This window comes from Scylla paramamosain, chromosome 7 (assembly GCF_035594125.1).
Source record: "Scylla paramamosain isolate STU-SP2022 chromosome 7, ASM3559412v1, whole genome shotgun sequence".
In the NCBI taxonomy this organism is placed as follows: domain Eukaryota; kingdom Metazoa; phylum Arthropoda; class Malacostraca; order Decapoda; family Portunidae; genus Scylla; species Scylla paramamosain.
Genome location: NC_087157.1, coordinates 29,148,565 through 29,170,615, shown reverse-complemented (window position 1 = coordinate 29,170,615; position 22,051 = coordinate 29,148,565). Strand labels below are relative to the sequence as shown.

Below are 22,051 nucleotides of genomic sequence, written 5' to 3'. Positions count from 1 at the left end.
AATATTACAGAGAATGGCAGAGCAGCAAGGGAAACTAAACCAAAGATTGTCTTCTTACCGTTTATGTGTTTATGTGATCGCAAAACTCACCCAAACACATCCAAAACACACTCAAAACATTAAAAAAATGTCTTGCACTTTTTGAGTCTCTAGGAAGGAGAGAGCGCAAAACTCACCCAAACGCATCCAAAACACACTCAAAACCTCCAAAAACACACCCAAAACACTCATAACACCCAAAAATCTCCACAAAACTCAACCAAACACACTCAAAACATCCAAAGCACACCCAAAACACACCAAAATACCCACAAAACTCATCCAAACACACCCAAAACACGCTTAAAACATCCGAAACACCCACATCACCACAGAATACGCCTTTAACACAACCAAACGCACCCAGAACACCCCACACACACTCAAATACGCCGAAAAGACACACCCAGACTCACCTAAAACACCTAAAACATCCAAAATAAACTCAAGACACACTCTCAATACCTCGATATATCCCCAAACACACCTAAACACCCCACAATACACTGAAAACACTCCACAACACTCAAAACACGTAAAGTACACCTAAAAACAACCTAAACCACATTTAAACACCAAAAATTGACCCAAAACACACTGATAACAGCTAATATAAACCCAAAACTCTCCTAAACACACCTAAGACACTCAAAACACCCCACAGCCCTCCTAAATACTCCCACAACACACTTGAAGGACCCAAAACACACCAAATATTACAGAGAATGGCAGCGCAGCAAGGGAAACTAAACCAAAGATTGTCTTCTTACCGTTTATGTGTTTGACCTCCTTCTCCTCTTTCATTTCTCCTTATTTCTTGCTGCTCTTGCTCCATTTCTCTTATTTTCCCTCTTTCTACTACTACTATCTACACGCCTGAGGTTTAGAAACAGCTGGAAATACTTGGAAAACACTGCAAATTACGGTAAATATTGAGCAAGAGACACTGAAGCCGGGCAAGTCCCCGGCCGTTGATGACGTCACAGGCGAACTGCCTCCTGGCCGCTGGCTTACGTACGTAACGTATTTCATTTTGAAATTGACCCTTAGAAAAAATGAAGCTAGGCTGGAATGCATTCTATTTTCTAACTTGACAATTAGTTTAATTAATATTCACAATATCAAAACATCTCTAGCCTGAGTAGTTGTAAAGAAATATCAAGAGAAATATAGAAAAAGTGTTGGAACATTTGACACCATTAAAAACCATTGAAAAGTCCGCCCATTTCACTTTACACTAGTAAAAAAAACACTTTAAAAAATCAGAACTATTTTTTCAAGCAATGCAAAGTTAGTTACAAGCTTGAAACAGCGAAATAAAGAATGTAAAAAATGACAAAATCACCACTATTAACGGGATTAGAAACCATTTCAAAATGCACATACTTAACTCAACAGGAACGCAAAACATTTTTTAAAATCATAAACGATTTTTTAAAGCAATAAAAGCTTCACTACAGCCTCAAATAAAAAAGCCAAGAACCGGGGTTGGTAAAAATAACCGTGAAAATGACCCTATATTTACGTAAAAAAACTACAGAAAATTCAGCCCAGTTATTTAACTGAAGCAAGAAAAACACTTCAACGGCAACAAAATATTTTTAGAAACCATAAAAACTTGCTATGGAAGCCAAATAAAGTAATTCAGAAAAATGAAAAAAAATAAAAAAAATATTAAAACCAACAGGTTGGAACAGGCCTTTGACGCCGACCTCAGTGGAGGAGCCGGTGGCCATGTTGCCTTATTTATTACTTCATGACACCAAAACCAGGCAATGGCAGATATATCTGAGCAGCGGATATGAAAACTAGACAAGTGACTATCTTGCGACATGTTAGGCTTAGAATAAGCGAGAGACGAAGCTAATAATGACTGAAAACACTGACGCCCCTGCCTGTACCTCAGCTGACGGCTTGTTTACATATTGACAACCCTTCAATATTCGTCTAAATTTCCAGCTGTTTTCAGACTCAGACGTAAACAAAACTAGAAATAAATAAATAACCCCCAAAAATACCTAAATAACGAACAAAAACCTTAATAAACTGCTACAAGACACTACAGGGAGGAGGAAGGTGGTGCTGGGAAGGCAGTAAGGCTGACTGAGGGTAGGCTGGCACCGCTGGGCTTACCTTACGTACTCATGAATCTCTGGTGTTGCGTGGCGGTGCTTGGTATAAGGAGAAGCAGCCGGGAATACGGAAATACTTATCATTAGATTGCGTGGGGCAAGACTGAGCAAAACACCGAAACACTGCAGCCAGCTGCTCACCCTCCGAAGCACCAACTGCCTCTGCTCCTCCACCAACACACACACACACACGCACACACGCACACAAAAGTTGACATGTTATCAATTAATAATTCAAATAATATCAATATCCTCAGTGACGTTTCCCCACTGAACACTCCCTGGGTGATTATGATTCCAAATTTCATTCACTGCTGTACCGTGTCACCGCAACAAACGCACGAAACAGCGAGGGATAGGATTAACTAACATGCTTCTATTCTCCTTCTCTCTCTCTCTCTCTCCTCTCTCCTCTCTCTCTCTCTCTCCTCTCTCTCTCTCTCTCTCTCTCTCTCTCTCTCTCTCTCTCTCTCCTTACGACTGTTTCCCAAAGGCACAAAGATGATTATCAGAATTTTTAAAAGCGTTTCTCCAGTTAATAATATAGAAATGTTGTTAATCTGTCACTAGAACCGTAAAAACATTCATGTCACTTCGATTAAAGCCTTTTAAAAGCGTGTTTCTCCTGTGAGTAATGTAGAAATGTTTTTTAAACTGTCACTATAACAGTAAAGACCACGCTTGAAAACCTGTGTAAACAATAGAGAGAGAGAGAGAGAGAGAGGAGAGAGAGAGGAGAGAGAGAGAGAGAGAGAGAGAGAGAGAGAGAGAGAGACCCTGCACTCACCCAAACGCATCTAAAACACCCCCGCACACACTGAAATACACTCCGAAGACCATGCACACGCGAAAAACACCCCCCCCCCCACACACACTTACATACACTCAGATTCTGCACACACCCCAAACGCACCTAAAATGCCCCTAGACACATTCAAATACACCCAAAAAACCCCATGCACACCTAAACGCAGCCAAAATACCCTCATACTCACTCAAATACACCCAAAAAATCTCACACACATCCAAACGCACCGAAAACACTCCTCACATACACTCAAATACACCCAAAAAACCCCACTCACACCCGAACGCATCCAAAACACTTCTACACACTCTGAAATACACTTAAAAGACCCCACACATACACAAACGCATCCAAAACACAACCATACACACTTAAATACACCCAAAAGGCTCCGGACGCACCCATACGCTTCCAAAACACCCCCACACACACTCAAATACATCCAGAAGATCCCGCACCACACTCAAAACACCCCCCCATACACTCTCAAATACTCTCTAAAGACCCCACACACACCCAAATGTATCCAAAACACCCCTACACACTCTCAAATACACTTGAAAGACCCAACACACACCCAAACGCACCCAAAACACCCCACACACTCTGAAATACACTCAAAAGACACCACACACACCCAAACGCATCCTAAACTCCCCCACACACTCTCAAATACACTCAAAAGACCCCACACACACCGAAAACACCCTCACACAGTCAAATAGACTGAAAATCTTTTCGTTTCATAATGGAAAGTGTTGAAATAATTAATGTGGTTTTGTCTCTCTCTCTCTCTCTCTCTCTCTCTCTCTCTCTCTCTCTCTCTCTGTCGGTGGGATTAAAAGCATTAATAATCTAAATGTTTATTGTCTCCCTTGGCATGAACAAGTAACAGAAAACGGGAATATAGATAAAATAACAAGTTTCCATAAATAAATAAATAAATAAATAAATAAATAAACTGAATATTAAGTCGAAGTGAAAAAAATTGAAAAAAATATATATAAAATTAAACATTCTCATTATGAAAACGAGCGAAAAATAAAGAAAATAAAAAAGTGATCTAAAAAAAAATAATGATAAATAAACTGAATATAATATAGAAAAAAATTGAAAAAAAATGAAAAATAATATTGAGCTTTTCTTCTCCCTAATGCAAGAAATAAGTTTTTTCCTTATCCTAGTATTACATTTAAGCTTCTTCTCTTTTGGTAACTTAAAATACTTAAAGCAGCATAATATACGATAGGCAGACTTTAAAACTCTCAATTTAAGCCTTTTTTCCGGCCTTATAAATGTATTTAAGCTTTCTCCTTCCATCCACAAACTTAAAATACTGAAAACAACATTAAAACAACCTAAAAACACCTAAAAACACTTAAAACTGCCTTAAAACACTGAAAAACGGATTCTCACCTCGTATCTCGAAGCCTCGGTCCATATATATATATATATATATATATATATATATATATATATATATATATATATATATATATATATATATATATATATATATTAGGACCTGATGAAATATATCCCAGAGTACTTAAGGAATGTAAAGAGATTATTAGTGACGCGTTAGTCTCTGTCTTTAGGTAATCACTGGAGTTGGGTGAGGTACCAGTAATGTGGAGGCAGGCTAATGTAGTACCGATCTTTTAAGAAAGGAGATAAAACTTTAGCATCTAATTATAGACCTGTCAGCTTAACTTCAGTTGTAGGTAAAATGTTAGAGTCAATAATAGCGAGCAACATTAGGGAACATTTAGACAAACATAACTTGATAAATCAGTCACAGCATGGCTTCACGAAGGGGAAGTCTTGCCTGACAAACTTGTTAAGTTTTTACAGTAAGGTGTACGAAGCAGTAGATAATGGTGATAGTTATGATATCTTATATCTGGACTTTAGTAAAGCATTTGACAAGGTACCCCATCAAAGGCTCCTGAGAAAGGTGATAGATGGGATAGATGGGAAAGTGTTAGGCTGGATAGGGTCATGGTTTGGTAACAGGCGACAGAGAGTGGTAATAAACGGCTCGAAATCCGAGTGGGGTCATGTAATTAGTGGGGTGCCACAGGGATCAGTATTAGGGCCATTGTTATTTCTAATATATCAATGACTTGGATAGTGGAATTAGTAGTGATGTTAGTAAATTTGCGGATGACACAAAGATAGGTAGATTAATTAGGTCAGAATCGGATGCCATCGCCTTGCAGGCAGACTTAGATAGAATGAATGAATGGACGGATAGATGGCAAATGCAGTTTAATATCAATAAATGCAAAATGCTTAGCGTAGGTAGAGGAAACCCACACAATAGGTACACATTAAACAACCAAACTTTGGTAGGTACAGGGTACGAGAAAGATTCAGGAGTTATAGTTAGCTCTGAACTCCGTCTAGGGAAACAATGCATAGAACCCAGAAACAAGGCAAATAGGGTACTAGGATTAATTTTTAGGAGTGTTAAAAGTAGAAGGCCGGAAGTAATATTAAAGTTATACTTGGCGCTGGTCAGACCTCATCTAGACTACACTGTGCAGTTCTGGTCCCCACATTACAGGAAAGATATAGGTCTATTAGAATCAGTACAGAGGAGAATGACTAAAAGGATACAGGGGATGAGGAGTATTCCTTACGAGGCAAAGTTGAAGCTGTTAAATTTACATTCTCTAGAGAGACGTAGGTTAAGAGGGGACCTGATAGAAGTCTTTAAGTGGTATAAGGGTTATAACAATGGAGATGTAAGCAAAAGTCTTAGGATCAGCAACCAGGGTAGAACAAGAAATAACGGGTTCAAGCTTAAAAAATTTAGGTTTAGGAAGGAGATAGGAAAAAATTGTTTCTCAAATAGAGTGGTAGATGAGTGGAACGGACTCAGTAATCATGTAGTTAGTGCTAGGAGACTAGAGAGCTTTAAGAGAAGATTAGACAAGTTTATGGATGGGGATAAAAGATGGAAATAGGTAGGTGTGTTTCATACAGGGACTGCCACGTGTAAGCCTGGTCGCTTCTTGCAACTTCCCTTATTTCTTATGTTCTTATATTCAGTGAAGGATGGTCTGACCAGAGAAGCATTCCGTATTGAAGAAATTTTCTGCATTTCGTTCATCTCCAGGCCTCCCTCCTTCACTTTATATCCTTCAGGCATCCCCAAGGCTCCTTCACCCCCCCGTGTGGTATCCTAAGCTCTCCATCCTGTAATATTGAAATAAATGTTAGGCTTTGTAGGATGTTCTGTCTTGTCTCGCGCTCTCTCCTTCCTAAGGATTGGAAAAGTGTGGGAAATGAGTGCATTGGTTTGTGTGTGTGTGTGTGTAAGTGTGTGTTATTGCTAGTTCTCTCTCTCTCTCTCTCTCTCTCTCTCTCTCTCTCTCTCTCTCTCTCTCTCTCTCTCTCTCTCTCTCTCTCTCTCTCTCTCTCTCTCTCTCTCTCTCTCTCTCTCTCTCTCTCTCTCTCTCTCTCTCTCTCTCTCTCTCTCTCTCTCTCTCTCTCTCTCTCTCTCTCTCTCTCTCTCTCTCTCTCTCTCTCTCTCTCTCTCTCTCTCTCTCTCTCTCTCTCTCTCAGTAGTTATATTTTATAAAACACTTTATAAACCTTGAAATGTCCTGCAGTTTTTGAGTCTCTAGGAAGGAGAGAGCACAAAACTTGACCAAACACATCCAAAACACACTCAAAACACTCATAACACCCCAAAAACTCCACACACTCAAAACATCCAAACACCCAAAACACGCTTAAAACATCCAAAACACCCACATCACTACAGAATGCGCCTTTAACACACCCAAACGCATCCAGAACACCCCCATACAATCTCAAATACACTAAAAAAACCCCATACACACCCAAACCCACCCAAAAAACCCCACACACTCTTAAATACACTCAAAAGACCCCATTCATACCCAAACTCACCCAAAACACCCCCATACAATCTCAAATACACAAAAAAACCTCATACTCGTACACACCCAAACCCACCCAAAAAACCCCACACACTCTCAAATACACTCAAAAGTTCACACACAGCCAAAGGACCCCCACGCACCCAAACGCTTCCAAAACACACCCATACACACTCAAATACATCCTTAAGACCCCACACACACCCAAACGCACACAAAACATCCCCACACATTCTCAAATGCACTCAAAAGACACCACACACACACAAACGCACTCAAAACACCTCTACACACACTCAAATACACTCAAAAGACCCCACACACCCAGAAGGCTCCGCACGCACCCATACGCTTTCAAAACACCCCAACACACACTGAAATACATTGAAAAGAACCCTCACACACCCAGACGCACCCAAAATACCCCTACACACTCTCAAATACACTCAAAAGACACCACACACACCCAAACGCATCCAAAACTCCCCCACACACTCTCAAATACACTCAAAAGACCCCACACACACCGAAAACACCCTCACACAGTCAAATAGACTCAAAATCTTTTCGTTTCATAATGGAAAGTGTTGAAATAATTAATGTGGTTATGTGTGTCTGTGTGTCTGTATGTCTCTCTCTCTCTCTCTCTCTCTCTCTCTCTCTCTCTCTCTCTCTCTCTCTCTCTCTCTCTCTCTCTCTCTCTCTCTCTCTCTCTCTCTCTGTTGGTGGGATTAAAAGCATTAATAATGTAAATGTTTATTGTCTCCCTTGGCATGAACAAGTAACAGAAAACGGGAATATAGATAAAATAACAAGTTTCCATAAATAGATAAATAAATAAATAAATAAATAAATAAACTGAATATTAAGTCGAAGTGAAAAAAAATTGAAAAAATATATATAAAATTAAACATTCTCATTATGAAAACGAGCGAAAAATAAAGAAAATAAAGAAGTGATCTAAAAAAAAATAATGATAAATAAACTGAAGATAATATAAAAAAAAATGAAAAAAAATGTAAATAATATTAAGCTTTTCTTCTTCCTAATGCAAGAAATAAGTTTTTTCCTTATCCTAGTATTACATTTAAGCTTCTTCTCTTCTGGTAACTTAGAATACTTAAAGCAGCATAATATACGATAGACAGACTTTAAAACTCTCAATTTAAGCCTTTTTTTGGCCTTATAAATGTATTTAAGCTTTCTCCTTCCATCCACAAACCTAAAATACTGAAAACAACATTAAAACAACCTAAAAACACCTAAAAACACTTAAAACTGCCTTAAAACACTGAAAAACGGATTCTCACCTCGTATCTCGAAGCCTGGGTCCATATATTAAGTAAAGGATGGTCTGACCAGAGAAGCGTTCCGTATTGAAGGAATTTTCTGCATTCCGTTCACCTCCAGGCCTCCCTCCTTCACTGTCCCTCCTTCAGGCATCCCCAAGGCTCCTTCACCCCCTCCGTGTGGTATCCTAAGCTCTCCATCCTGTAATATTGGAATAAATGTTAGGCTTTGTAGGATGTTCCGTCTTGTGTCGCGCTCTCTCCTTCCTTGGGGTTGGAAAAGTGTGGGAAATTTGAATGTTTGAGTGCATTTGTTTGTGTGTATGTGTGTATTAATGCTAGTTCTCTCTCTCTCTCTCTCTCTCTCTCTCTCTCTCTCTCTCTCTCTCTCTCTCTCTCTCTCTCTCTCTCTCTCTCTCTCTCTCTCTCTCTCTCTCTCTCTCTCTCTCTCTCTCTCTCTCTCTCTCTCTCTGTCTCAGTAGTTATATTTTATAAAACACATTATAAACCTTGAAATGTCCTGCACTTTTTGAGTCTCTAGGAAGGAGAGAGAGCAAAACTCACCCAAACACATCCAAAACACACTCAAAACATTAAAAAAATGTCCTGCACTTTTTGAGTCTCTAGGAATTAGAGAGCGCAAAACTCACCCAAACACATCCAAAACACACTCAAAACATCCAAAAACACACTCAAAACACTCACAACACCCAAAAATCTCCAGAAAACTCAACCAAACACACTCAAAACATCCAAAGCACACCCAAAACACACCAAAATACCCACAAAACACATCCAAACACACCCAAAACACGCTTGAAACATCCAAAACACCCACATCACCACAGAATACGCCTTTAACACACCCAAACGCACCCAGAATACCCCACACACACACCCAGACTCACCTAAAACACCTAAAACATCCAAAATAAACTCAGGACACACTCTCAATACCTCGATATATCCCCAAACACACCTAAACACCCCACAATACACTGAAAACACTCCACAACACTCAAAACACGTAAAGTACACCTAAAAACAACCTAAACCACATTTAAACACCAAAAATTGACCCAAAACACACTGATAACAGCTAATATAAACCCAAAACTCTCCTAAACACACCTAAGACACTCAAAACACCCCACAGCTCTCCTAAATACTCCCACAACACACTTGAAGGACCCAAAACACACCAAATATTACAGAGAATGGCAGCGCAGCAAGGGAAACTAAACCAAAGATTGTCTTCTTACCGTTTATGTGTTTGACCTCCTTCTCCTCTTTCATTTCTCTTTATTTCTTGCTGCTCTTGCTCCATTTCTCTTATTTTCCTCTTTCTACTACTACTATCTACACGCCTGAGTTTAGAAACAGCTGGAAATACTTGGAAAACACTGCAAATTACGGTAAATATTGAGCAAGAGACACTGAAGCCGGGCAAGTCCCCGGCCGTTGATGACGTCACAGGCGAACTGCCTCCTGGCCGCTGGCTTACGTACGTAACGTATTTCATTTTGAAATTGACCCTTAGAAAAAATGAAGCTAGGCTGGAATGCATTCTATTTTCTAACTTGACAATTAGTTTAATTAATATTCACAATATCAAAACATCTCTAGCCTGAGTAGTTGTAAAGAAATATCAAGAGAAATATAGAAAAAGTGTTGGAACATTTGACACCATTAAAACCATTGAAAAGTCCACCCATTTCACTTTACACTAGTAAAAAAACACTTTAAAAAATCAGAACTATTTTTTCAAGCAATGCAAAGTTAGTTACAAGCTGAAACAGCGAAATAAAGAATGTAAAAAATGACAAAATCACCACTTTTAACGGGATTAGAAACCATTTCAAAATGCACATACTTAACTCGACAGGAACGCAAAACATTTTAAAAATCATAAACGATTTTTTAAAGCAATAAAAGCTTCACTACAGCCTCAAATAAAAAAGCCAAGAACCGGGGTTGGTAAAAATAACCGTGAAAATGACCCTATATTTACGTAAAAAAACTACAGAAAATTCAGCCCAGTTATTTAACTGAAGCAAGAAAAACACTTCAACGGCAACGAAATATTTTTAGAAACCATAAAAACTTGCTATGGAAGCCAAATAAAGTAATTCAGAAAAAAAAAAAAAAAAAAAAAAAATATTAAAACCAATAGGTTGGAACAGGCCTTTGACGCCGACCTCAGTGGAGGAGCCGGTGGCCATGTTGCCTTATTTATTACTTCATGACACCAAAACCAGGCAATGGCAGATATATCTGAGCAGCGGATATGAAAACTAGACAAGTGACTATCTTGCGACATGTTAGGCTTAGAATAAGCGAGAGACGAAGTTAATAATGACTGAAAACACTGACGCCCTGCCTGTACCTCAGCTGACGGCTTGTTTACATATTGACAACCCTTCAATATTCGTCTAAATTTCCAGCTGTTTTCAGACTCAGACGTAAACAAAACTAGAAATAAATAAATAACCCCCAAAAATACCTAAATAACGAACAAAAACCTTAATAAACTGCTACAAGACACTACAGGGAGGAGGAAGGTGGTGCTGGAAAGACAGTAAGGCTGACTGAGGGTAGGCTGGCACCGCTGGGCTTACCTTACGTACTCATGAATCTCTGGTGTTGCGTGGCGGTGCTTGGTATAAGGAGATGCAGCCGGGAATACGGAAATACTTATCATTAGATTGCGTGGGGCAAGACTGAGCAAAACACCGAAACACTGCAGCCAGCTGCTCACCCTCCGAAGCACCAACTGCCTCTGCTCCTCCACCAACACACACACACACACGCACACACGCACACAAAAGTTGACATGTTATCAATTAATAATTCAAATAATATCAATATCCTCAGTGACGTTTCCCCACTGAACACTCCCTGGGTGATTATGATTCCAAATTTCATTCACTGCTGTACCGTGTCACCGCAACAAACGCACGAAACAGCGCAGGATAGGATTAACCAACATACTTTTATTCTCTCTCTCTCTCTCTCTCTCTCTCTCTCTCTCCTCTCTCTCTCTCTCCTCTCTCCTCCTCTCTCTCTCTCTCTCTCTCTCTCCTTACGACTGTTTCCCCAAAGACACAAAGATGATTATCAGAATTTTTAAAAAGCGTTTCTCCAGTTAATAATATAGAAATGTTGTTAATCTGTCACTAGAACCGTAAAAAACATTCATGTCACTTCGATTAAAGCCTTTTAAAAGCGTGTTTCTCCTTGTGAGTAATGTAGAAATGTTTTTAAACTGTCACTATAACAGTAAAGACACGCTTGAAAACCTGTGTAACAATAGAGAGAGAGAGAGAGAGAGAGAGAGAGAGAGAGAGAGAGAGAGAGAGAGAGAGATAGAGAGAGATAGAGAGAGACTCTGCACTCACCCAAACGCATCTAAAACACCCCCGCACACACTGAAATACACTCCGAAGACCATGCACACGCGACAAACACCCCCCACACACTCTTATATACACTCAGACTCTGCACACACCCAAACGCATCTAAAATGCCCCTAGAACCATTCAAATACACCCAAAAAACCCCATGCACACCTAAACGCAGCCAAAATACCCTCATACACACTCAAATTCTCGTACACCAAAAAAATCTCACACACATCCAAACGCACCGAAAACACCCCTCACATACACTCAAATACACCCAAAAAACCCCACTTACACCCGAACGCATCCAAAACACTTCTACACACTCTGAAATACACTTAAAAGACCCCACACATACACAAACGCATCCAAAACACAACCATACACACTTAAATACACCCAAAAGGCTCCGGACGCACCCATACGCTTCCAAAACACCCCCACACACACTCAAATACATCCAGAAGATCCCGCACACACTCAAAACACCCCCCCATACACTCTCAAATACTCTCTAAAGACCCCACACACACCCAAATGCATCCAAAACACCCCTACACACTCTCAAATACACTTGAAAGACCCAACACACACCCAAACGCACCCAAAACACCACACAACACTCTGAAATACACTCAAAAGACACCACACACACCCAAACGCATCCTAAACTCCCCCACACACTCTCAAATACACTCAAAAGACCCCACACACACCGAAAACACCCCCACACAGTCAAATAGACTGAAAATCTTTTCGTTTCATAATGGAAAGTGTTGAAATAATTAATGTGGTTTTGTCTCTCTCTCTCTCTCTCTCTCATCTCTCTCTCCTTCCTCTCTCTCTCTCATCTCTCTCTCCTCTCTCTCTCTCTCTCTGTCGGTGGGATTAAAAGTATTAATAATCTAAATGTTTATTGTCTCCCTTGGCATGAACAAGTAACAGAAAACGGGAATATAGATAAAATAACAAGTTTCCATAAATAGATAAATAAATAAATAAATAAATAAATAAACTGAATATTAAGTCGAAGTGAAAAAAATTGAAAAAATATATATAAAATTAAACATTCTCATTATGAAAAACGAGCGAAAAATAAAGAAAATAAAGAAGTGATCTAAAAAAAAATAATGATAAATAAACTGAAGATAATATAAAAAAAAAAAGAAAAAAAAATGTAAATAATATTATAGCTTTTCTTCTTCCTAATGCAAGAAATAAGTTTTTTCCTTATCCTAGTATTACAATTAAGCTTCTTCTCTTCTGGTAACTTAGAATACTTAAAGCAGCATAATATACGATAGGCAGACTTTAAAACTTTCAATTTAAGCCTTTTTTTTGGCCTTATAAATGTATTTAAGCTTTCTCCTTCAATCCACAAACCTAAAATACTGAAAACAACATTTAAAACAACCTAAAAACACCTAAAAACACGTAAAACTGCCTTAAAACACTGAAAAACGGATTCTCACCTCGTATCTCGAAGCCTGGGTCCATATATTAAGTAAAGGATGGTCTGACCGGAGAAGCGTTCCGTATTGAAGGAATTTTCTGCATTCCGTTCACCTCCATGGCCTCCCTCCTTCACTGTCCCTCCTTCAGGCATCCCCAAGGCTCCTTCACCCCCCTCCGTGTGGTATCCTAAGCTCTCCATCCTGTAATATTGGAATAAATGTTAGGCTTTGTAGGATGTTCCGTCTTGTGTCGCGCTCTCTCCTTCCTTGGGGTTGGAAAAGTGTGGGAAATTTGAATGTCTGAGTGCATTTGTTTGTGTGTATGTGTGTATTAATGCTAGTTCTCTCTCTCTCTCTCTCTCTCCTCTCTCTCTCTCTCTCTCTCTTCTCCTCTCTCTCTCTCTCTCTCTCTCTCTCTCTCTGTCTCAGTAGTTATATTTTATAAAACACATTATAAACCTTGAAATGTCCTGCACTTTTTGAGTCTCTAGGAAGGAGAGAGAGCAAAACTCACCCAAACACATCCAAAACACACTCAAAACATTAAAAAAATGTCCTGCACTTTTTGAGTCTCTAGGAATTAGAGAGCGCAAAACTCACCCAAACACATCTAAAACACACTCAAAACATCCAAAGCACACCCAAAACACACCAAAATACCCACAAAACACATCCAAACACACCCAAAACACGCTTAAAAACATCCAAAACACCCACATCACCACAGAATACGCCTTTAACACACCCAGAACGCACCCAGAACACCCCACACACACACCCAGACTCACCTAAAACCACCTAAAACATCCAAAATAAACTCAGGACACACTCTCAATACCTCGATATATCCCCAAACACACCTAAACACCCCACAATACACTGAAAACACTCCACAACACTCAAAACACGTAAAGTACACCTAAAAACAACCTAAACCACATTTAAAACACCAAAAATTGACCCAAAACACACTGATAACAGCTAATATAAACCCAAAACTCTTCCTAAACAACACCTAAGACACTCAAAACACCCCACAGCCCTCCTAAATACTCCCACAACACACTTGAAGGACCCAAAACACACCAAATATTACAGAGAATGGCAGCGCAGCAAGGGAAACTAAACCAAAGATTGTCTTCTTACCGTTTATGTGTTTGACCCTCCTTCTCCTCTTTCATTTCTCTTTATTTCTTGCTGCTCTTGCTCCATTTCTCTTATTTTCCTCTTTCTACTACTACTATCTACACGCCTGAGTTTAGAAACAGCTGGAAATACTTGGAAAACACTGCAAAATTACGGTAAATATTGAGCAAGAGACACTGAAGCCGGGCAAGTCCCCGGCCGTTGATGACGTCACAGGCGAACTGCCTCCTGGCCGCTGGCTTACGTACGTAACGTATTTCATTTTGAAATTGACCCTTAGAAAAAATGAAGCTAGGCTGGAATGCATTCTATTTTCTAACTTGACAATTAGTTTAATTAATATTCACAATATCAAAACATCTCTAGCCTGAGTAGTTGTTAAGAAATATCAAGAGAAATATAGAAAAAGTGTTGGAACATTTGACACCATTAAAACCATTGAAAAGTCCGCCCATTTCACTTTACACTAGTAAAAAAAACACTTTAAAAAATCAGAAACTATTTTTTCAAGCAATGCAAAGTTAGTTACAAGCTGAAACAGCGAAATAAAGAATGTAAAAAATGACAAAATCACCACTTTTAACGGGATTAGAAAACCATTTCAAAATGCACATACTTAACTCGACAGGAACGCAAAACATTTTTAAAATCATAAACGATTTTTTAAAGCAATAAAAAGCTTCACTACAGCCTCAAATAAAAAAGCCAAGAACCGGGGTTGGTAAAAATAACCGTGAAAATGACCCTATATTTACGTAAAAAAACTACAGAAAATTCAGCCCAGTTATTTAACTGAAGCAAGAAAAACACTTCAACGGCAACGAAATATTTTTAGAAACCATAAAAACTTGCTATGGAAGCCAAATAAAGTAATTCAGAAAAATAAAAAAAATAAAAAAAATATTAAAACCAACAGGTTGGAACAGGCCTTTGACGCCGACCTCAGTGGAGGAGCCGGTGGCCATGTTGCCTTATTTATTACTTCATGACACCAAAACCAGGCAATGGCAGATATATCTGAGCAGCGGATATGAAAACTAGACCAAGTGACTATCTTGCGACATGTTAGGCTTAGAATAAGCGAGAGACGAAGTTAATAATGACTGAAAACACTGACGCCCTGCCTGTACCTCAGCTGACGGCTTGTTTACATATTGGACAACCCTTCAATATTCGTCTAAATATTCCAGCTGTTTTCAGACTCAGGACGTAAACAAAACTAGAAATAAATAAATAACCCCCAAAAATACCTAAATAACGAGCAAAAACCTTAATAAACTGCTACAAGACACTACAGGGGAGGAGGAAGGTGGTGCTGGGAAGGCAGTAAGGCTGACTGAGGGTAGGCTGGCACCGCTGGGCTTACCTTACGTACTCATGAATCTCTGGTGTTGCGTGGCAGTGCTTGGTATAAGGAGAAGCAGCCGGGAATACGGAAATACTTATCATTAGAGTGTGTGGGGCAAGACTGAACAAAACACCGAAACACTGCAGCCAGCTGCTCACCCTCCGAAGCACCAACTGCCTCTGCTCCTCCACCAACACACACACACCACACACGCACACACGCACACAAAAGTTGACATGTTATCAATTAATAATTCAAATAATATCAATATCCTCAGTGACGTTTCCCCACTGAACACTCCCTGGGTGATTATGATTCCAAATTTCATTCACTGCTGTACCGTGTCACACCGCAACAAACGCACGAAACAGCGAAGGATAGGATTAACTAACATGCTTCTATTCTCTCTCTCTCTCTCTCTCTCTCTCTCTCCTCTCTCTCTCTCTCTCTCTCCTTACGACTGTTTCCCAAAGGCACAAAGATGATTATTAGAATTTTTAAAAGCGTTTCTCCAGTTAATAATATAGAAATGTTGTTAATCTGTCACTAGAACCGTAAAAACATTCATGTCACTTCGATTAAAGCCTTTTAAAAGCGTGTTTCTCCTGTGAGTAATGTAGAAATGTTTTTAAACTGTCACTATAACAGTAAAGACACGCTTGAAAACCTGTGTAACAATAGAGAGAGAGAGAGAGAGAGAGAGAGAGAGAGAGAGAGGAGAGAGAGAGAGAGGAGGAGAGAGAGAGAGAGAGAGAGAGAGAGAGACCCTGTACTCACCCAAACGCATCTAAAAACACCCCGCACACACTGAAATACACTCTGAAGACCATGCACACGCGACAAACACCCCCCACACACACTTACATACATTCAGACTCTGCACAACACCCAAACGCACCTAAAATACCCCTAGACACATTCAAATACACCCAAAAAAACCCCATGCACACCTAAACGCAGCCAAAATACCCTCATACACACTCAAATACACCCAAAAAATCTCACACACATCCAAACGCACCGAAAACACCCCCTCACATACACTCATATACACCCAAAAAACCCCACTTACACCCGAACGCATCCAAAACACTTCTATACACTCTGAAATACACTTAAAGGACCCCACACATACACAAACGAATCCAAAACAAAACCATACACACTTAAATACACCCAAAAGGCTCCGGACGCACCCATACGCTTCCAAAACACCCCCACACACACTCAAATACATCCAGAAGATCCCGCACACACTCAAAACACCCCCCGATACACTCTCAAATACTCTCTAAAGACCCCACACACACCCAAATGCATCCAAAACACCCCTACACACTCTCAAATACACTTGAAAGACCCAACACACACCCAAACGCACCCAAAACACCCCACACACTCTGAAATACACTCAAAAGACACCACACACACCCAAACGCATCCTAAACTCCCCCACACACTCTCAAATACACTCAAAAGACCCCACACACACCGAAAACACCCCCACACAGTCAAATAGACTGAAAATCTTTTCGTTTCATAATGGAAAGTGTTGAAATAATTAATGTGGTTTTGTGTCTCTCTCTCTCTCTCTCTCTCTCTCTCTCTCTCTCTCTCTCTCTCTCTCTCTCTCTCTCTCTCTCTCTCTCTCTCTCTCTCTCTCCTCTCTCTCTCTCTCCTCTGTCGGTGGGATTAAAAGCATTAATAATCTAAATGTTTATTGTCCTCCCTTGGCATGAAACAAGTAACAGAAAACGGGAATATAGATAAAATAACAAGTTTCCATAAATAAATAAATAAATAAATAAATAAATAAACTGAATATTAAGTCGAAGTGAAAAAAATTGAAAAAAATATATATAAAATTAAACATTCTCATTATGAAAACGAGCGAAAAATAAAGAAAATAAAAAAGTGATCTTAAAAAAATATAATGATAAATAAACTGAATATAATATAGAAAAAAATTGAAAAAAAATGAAAAATAATATTGAGCTTTTCTTCTCCCTAATGCAAGAAATACGTTTTTTCCTTATCCTAGTATTACATTTAAGCTTCTTCTCTTTTGGTAACTTAAAATACTTAAAGCAGCATAATATACGGTAGGCAGACTTTAAAACTCTCAATTTAAGCCTTTTTTTCGGCCTTATAAATGTATTTAAGCTTTCCTCCTTCCATCCACAAACTTAAAATACTGAAAACAACATTAAAACAACCTAAAAAACACCTAAAAACACTTAAAACTGCCTTAAAACACTGAAAAAAACGGATTCTCACCTCGTATCTCGAAGCCTCGGTCCATATATATATATATATATATATATATATATATATATATATATATATATATATATATATATATATATATATATATATATATATATATATATATATATATATATATACGAGTATATATATATATATTAGGACCTGATGAAATATATCCCAGAGTACTTAAGGAATGTAAAGAGATTATTAGTGACGCGTTAGTCTCTGTCTTTAGGTAATCACTGGAGTTGGGTGAGGGTACCAGTAATGTGGAGGCAGGCTAATGTAGTACCCATCTTTTAAGAAAGGAGATAAAACTTTAGCATGTAATTATAGACCTGTCAGCTTAACTTAAGTTGTAGGTAAAATGTTAGAGTCAATAATAGCGAGCAACATTAGGGAACATTTAGACAAACATAACTTGATAAATCAGTCACAGCATGGCTTCACGAAGGGGAAGTCTTGCCTGACAAACTTGTTAAGTTTTTACAGTAAGGTGTACGAAGCAGTAGATAATGGTGATAGTTATGATATCTTATATCTGGACTTTAGTAAAGCATTTGACAAGGTTACCCCATTAAAGGCTCCTGAGAAAGGTTAGGGCACACGGGATAGATGGGAAAGTGTTAGGCTGGATAGGGTCATGGTTTGGTAACAGGCGACAGAGAGTGGTAATAAACGGCTCGAAATCCGAGTGGGGTCATGTAATTAGTGGGGTGCCACAGGGATCAGTATTAGGGCCATTGTTATTTCTAATATATATCAATGACTTGGATAGTGGAATTAGTAGTGATGTTAGTAAATTTGCGGATGACACAAAGATAGGTAGATTAATTAGGTCAGAATCGGATGCCATCGCCTTGCAGGCAGACTTAGATAGAATGAATGAATGGACGGATAGATGGCAAATGCAGTTTAATATCAATAAATGCAAAATGCTTAGCGTAGGTAGAGGAAACCCACACAATAGGTACACATTAAACAACCAAACTTTGGTAGGTACAGGGTACGAGAAAGATTCAGGAGTTATAGTTAGCTCTGAACTCCGTCTAGGGAAACAATGCATAGAACCCAGAAACAAGGCAAATAGGGTACTAGGATTAATTTTTAGGAGTGTTAAAAGTAGAAGGCCGGAAGTAATATTAAAGTTATACTTGGCGCTGGTCAGACCTCATCTAGACTACACTGTGCAGTTCTGGTCTCCACATTACAGGAAAGATATAGGTCTATTAGAATCAGTACAGAGGAGAATGACTAAAAGGATACAGGCGATGAGGAGTATTCCTTACGAGGCAAAGTTGAAGCTGTTAAATTTACATTCTCTAGAGAGACGTAGGTTAAGAGGGGACCTGATAGAAGTCTTTAAGTGGTATAAAGGTTATAACAATGGAGATGTAAGCAAAAGTCTTAGGATCAGCAACCAGGGTAGAACAAGAAATAACGGGTTCAAGCTTAAAAAATTTAGGTTTAGGAAGGAGAGAGGAAAAAATTGTTTCTCAAATAGAGTGGTAGATGAGTGGAAACGGACTCAGTAATCATGTAGTTAGTGCTAGGGGACTAGAGAGCTTTAAGAGAAAGATTAGACAAGTTTATGGATGGGGATAACAGATGGAAATAGGTAGGTGTGTTTCATACAGGGAATCTGCCACGTGTAAGCCTGGTCGCTTCTCTGCAACTTCCCTTATTTCTTATGTTCTTATATTCAGTGAAGGATGGTCTGACCAGAGAAGCATTCCGTATTGAAGAAATTTTCTGCATTTCGTTCATCTCCAGGCCTCCCTCCTTCACTTTATATCCTTCAGGCATCCCCAAGGCTCCTTCACCCCCCCCCGTGTGGTATCCTAAGCTCTCCATCCTGTAATATTGAAATAAATGTTAGGCTTTGTAGGATGTTCCGTGTTGTCTCGCGCTCTCTCCTTCCTAAGGATTGGAAAAGTGTGGGAAGTGAGTGCATTGGTTTGTGTGTGTGTGTGTAAGTGTGTTTTTATTGCTAGTTCTCTCTCTCTCTCTCTCTCTCTCTCTCTCTCTCTCTCTCTCTCTCTCTCTCTCTCTCTCTCTCTCTCTCTCTCTCTCAGTAGTTATATTTTATAAAACACTTTATAAACCTTGAAATGTCCTGCAGTTTTTGAGTCTCTAGGAAGGAGAGAGCACAAAACTTGACCAAACACACCCAAAACACACTCAAAACACTCATAACACCCCAAAATCTCCACACACTCAAAACATCCAAACACACCAAAACACGCTTAAAACATCGAAAACACCCACATCACTACAGAATGCGCCTTTAATACACCCAAACGCACCCAGAAGACCCCCATACAATCTCAAATACACTAAAAAAAACCCATACACACCCAAACCCACCCAAAAATCCCCCACACACTCTCAAATACACTCAAAAGACCCCATTCATACCCAAACTCACCCAAAACACCCCCATACAATCTCAAATACACAAAAAACCCCATACACACCCAAACCCACCCAAAAAACCCCACACACTCTCAAATACACTCAAAAGACCACACACAGCCAAAGGATCCCCATGCACCCAAACGCTTCCAAAACACACCCATACACACTCAAATACATCCTTAAGACACCACACACACCCAAACGCACACAAAACATCCCCACACATTCTCAAATGCACTCAAAAGACACCACACACACACAAACGCACTCAAAAACACCCCTACACACACTCAAATACACTCAAAAGACCCCACACACCCAGAAGGCTCCGCACGCACCCATACGCTTTCAAAACACCCCAACACACACTGAAATACATTGAAAAGAACCCTCACACACCGAGACGCACCCAAAATACCCCTACACACTCTCAAATACACTCAAAAGACACCACACACACCCAAACGCATCCAAAACTCCCCCACACACTCTCAAATACACTCAAAAGACCCCACACACACCGAAAACACCCTCACACAGTCAAATAGACTCAAAATCTTTTCGTTTCATAATGGAAAGTGTTGAAATAATTAATGTGGTTATGTGTGTCTGTGTGTCTGTATGTCTCTCTCTCTCTCTCTCTCTCTCTCTCTCTCTCTCTCTCTCTCTCTCTCTCTCTCTCTCTCTCTCTCTCTCTCTCTCTCTCTCTCTCTGTTGGTGGGATTGAAAGCATTAATAATGTAAATGTTTATTGTCTCCCTTGGCATGAATAAGTAACAGAAAACGGGAATATAGATAAAATAACAAGTTTCCATAAATAGATAAATAAATAAATAAATAAATAAATAAACTGAATATTAAGTCGAAGTGAAAAAAAATTGAAAAAATATATATAAAATTAAAACATTCTCATTATGAAAACGAGCGAAAAATAAAGAAAATAAAGAAGTGATCTTAAAAAAAATAATGATAAATAAACTGAATATAATAAAAAAAAAAAGAAAAAAATGTAAATAATATTAAGCTTTTCTTCTTCCTAATGCAAGAAATAAGTTTTTTCCTTATCCTAGTATTACATTTAAGCTTCTTCTCTTCTGGTAACTTAGAATACTTAAAGCAGCATAATATACGATAGGCAGACTTTAAAACTCTCAATTTAAGTCTTTTTTTGGCCTTATAAATGTATTTAAGCTTTCTCCTTCCATCCACAAACCTAAAATACTGAAAACAACATTAAAACAACCTAAAAACACCTAAAAAAACTTAAAACTTCCTTAAAACACTGAAAAACGGATTCTCACCCTCGTATCTCGAAGCCTGGGTCCATATATTCAGTGAAGGATGGTCTGACCAGAGAAGCGTTCCGTATTGAAGGAATTTTCTGCATTCCGTTCACCTCCAGGCCTCCCTCCTTCACTGTCCCTCCTTCAGGCATCCCCAAGGCTCCTTCACCCCCCTCCGTGTGGTATCCTAAGCTCTCCATCCTGTAATATTGGAATAAATGTTAGGATTTGTAGGATGTTCCGTCTTGTCTCGCGCTCTCTCCTTCCTTGGGGTTGGAAAAGTGTGGGAAATTTGAATGTTTGAGTGCATTTGTTTGTGTGTATGTGTGTATTAATGCTAGTTCTCTCTCTCTCTCTCTCTCTCTCTCTGTCTCTCTCTCTCTCTCTCTCTCTCTCTCTCTCTCTCTCTCTCTCTCTCTCTCTTTCTCTGTCTCAGTAGTTATATTTTATAAAACACATTATAAACCTTGAAATGTCCTGCACTTTTTGAGTCTCTAGGAAGGAGAGAGAGCAAAACTCACCCAAACACATCCAAAACACACTCAAAATAT

General features: G+C 39.1%; 1 protein-coding gene and 1 long non-coding RNA gene across 3 annotated transcripts in view; both read right to left on the bottom strand.

Annotated features, from left to right (window-relative positions):
- Positions 1-2,456, bottom strand: part of LOC135102304 (zinc finger matrin-type protein CG9776-like) — a 19,757-nt gene extending 17,301 nt beyond the window's left edge. The window contains exon 1 of one of the 2 annotated variants that reach the window (XM_064007324.1): positions 2,173-2,456. The gene's annotated coding sequence lies outside the window, so the exon portion shown is untranslated. The remainder of the gene's footprint in view (positions 1-2,172) is intronic. The other variant, XM_064007326.1, reaches the window with a different exon arrangement.
- Positions 2,457-5,692: 3,236 nt separating this feature from the next.
- LOC135102302 (uncharacterized) lies at positions 5,693-9,830 on the bottom strand. The gene is made up of 2 exons (XR_010269616.1): positions 8,204-9,830; positions 5,693-6,183 (listed from the first exon to the last, which is right to left on the bottom strand). It is a non-coding gene; the product is annotated as an uncharacterized LOC135102302 (long non-coding RNA).
- Positions 9,831-22,051: the final 12,221 nt, after the last annotated feature.